This window comes from Chrysemys picta, chromosome 7 (genome assembly GCF_011386835.1).
Source record: "Chrysemys picta bellii isolate R12L10 chromosome 7, ASM1138683v2, whole genome shotgun sequence".
Lineage (NCBI taxonomy): Eukaryota > Metazoa > Chordata > Testudines > Emydidae > Chrysemys > Chrysemys picta.
Window position 1 is genome coordinate 74,855,658 of NC_088797.1, and position 2,094 is coordinate 74,857,751.

Genomic DNA, 2,094 nt, shown 5'->3' on the forward strand with positions numbered 1-2,094 from the left:
AGGACTGCAGTGCTTTACACAAGTGCACGTTTCATTTATTCCGTAACTGTATTTTCAGAATGTGCTCCCATGTGGTTATTAACATGAACATTCATGTTTATTGGTTATAAAAGGGAAAATGACTGCAAAATACACAAGGCCGGGAAACCCCTTTTTCAAATGAAAGTGAAACCTGGTCAGACATGCCAAACCTGCAAAAAACCACTGCAATTGAGCTTGGTTTTGGCTTAATTGGCTTGTGAGTTGCTTGTTGGCTAGTTTTTGGCTCATAGCTCCTTGCTTGTTTGGCTTGTAGCTTCTTTTTTGTGATCAGCGCCCGGCAAGCAGGGGGGGAGGGAAGCGGGGGGAAGAAGGGGAGAGAGTCAGGGGTGCACAGTGGGCCCACCAAAGTCCCAGACTGCAGGGGGGGCGGAATCTAGTCACATAGAATGTTGGGTTCTTAGTAGGGTTACCATATTTTAATTTTTAAAAAGGAGGACACTCCATGGGGCCCCGGCCCTGCCCCAACTCCGCCCTTCCCCGCCCCGGCCCCACCCCAACTCCGCCCCCAGCCCCGCCCCAACTCTGCCCCCTCCCCTGAACGCTCTGCCCCCTGCTCCTCCCCCTCCCCTGCTTCCCGCGAATCAAATGTTCGCTGGAAGCCTGAAACAGGGAGGCAGCAGGTAAGATGGGGCGGGATGCGGCCCAGCTCAGTCCGGCCCCCCTGGCCGAGCGGCTCCCTTCGGTGGCCGGCCGGCCCAGGCCAAGAGGCTCTGGCCCCGGTGTCTCCCGCCCGGCTGGGGCCCCGGCCCCCGGCCAAGTGCCCGCACCCCCAGCCGAGCACCGCACCGGCCCCCGGCCAAGTGCCCGCGCTCCCGGCCCGGCCCCCGGCCCAGCACCGCGCCGGCCCCCCCTGCCCAGCACCACGCCGACCCCGGTCCCGGCCCCCGGCCAAGTGCCCGCACCCCAGGCCCAGCACCGCGCCGGCCCCCGCGCCCCCGGCCGAGCACCGGTCCCGGCCCCGGCCAAGTGCCCGCACCCCTCGCCGAGCACCGCGCTGGCCCCGGCCAAGTGCCTGCGCCCCAGGCCCAGCACTGCGCCCCCGGCCGAGCACCATGCCGGTCCCGGCCCCGGCCCCCGGCCAAGTGCCCGCACCCCCGGCCGAGCACCGCGCCGGCCCCCGGCCAAGTGCCCGAGAACCGCGCTGGCCCCCGGCCAAGTGCCCGCGCCCCAGGCCCAGCACTGCGCCCCCGGCCGAGCACCGTGCCGGTCCCGGCCCCCGGCCAAGTGCCCGCGCCCCTGGTCAAGCACTACGCTGGTCCCAACCCCGGCCAAGTGCCCGCGCCCCCGGCCCGGCCCCCGGCCGAGCGCCCCCGGCCCGGCCCCCGGATAAGTGCCTGCGCCCCCGGCCCAGCACCGCGCCGGCCCCACACCCCCGGCCGAGCACCACGCCGAGCCCGGTCCCGGCCAAGGGCTCGCACCCCCGGCCCGGCCCCCGGGGCGGCCCAGCTCCGCGCCGGCCCCGTGCCCCCGGCCCCAGTCCCTGCCGAGCACCGCGCCGGCCCCTGCCCCCGCACCGCCGCGCCCTACCTCCCTATTTTCCCGGACATGTCCGGCTTTTTGGGATTTCCCCCCGGACGGGTATTTGAGGCCCAAAAAGCCGGACATGTCCAGGAAAATCCGGACGTATCGTAACCCTAGTTCTTAGGGATTCGCTTGTTTTGGCCTTGTTTTAACATGGGCTTAACTTGATTTTTGGCTTATTGTGAAAGTCGGGATGCTTATTTACCATGTGAAAATTGACAACTGTGAACCTGGGGGGGAGTGTCCCACAAACAGTGCCAGGCTCTGTGCTGGTTTCAGCTTGCACTTGAGTGACACACAGACTGTGGCAGGCTGTGTGTAACTGTGTGCGACGCACAGAACCTGCCAGGCTGTGTGGGATTGCGTGGGACCCGCGCGCAGACCGTGCCACTGCCAGCCACGCTGTCACCTGCAGCCCGAGCCCGACGCCCAGCCAGCCCTTGCCCTATGCCAGAAACTGGGCTGCAGCCAGTGCCCGGCCTCGGTGAGGCAGGTTACGGTCCCCGCCCGTCTCCACACGCCGCCGCTGGG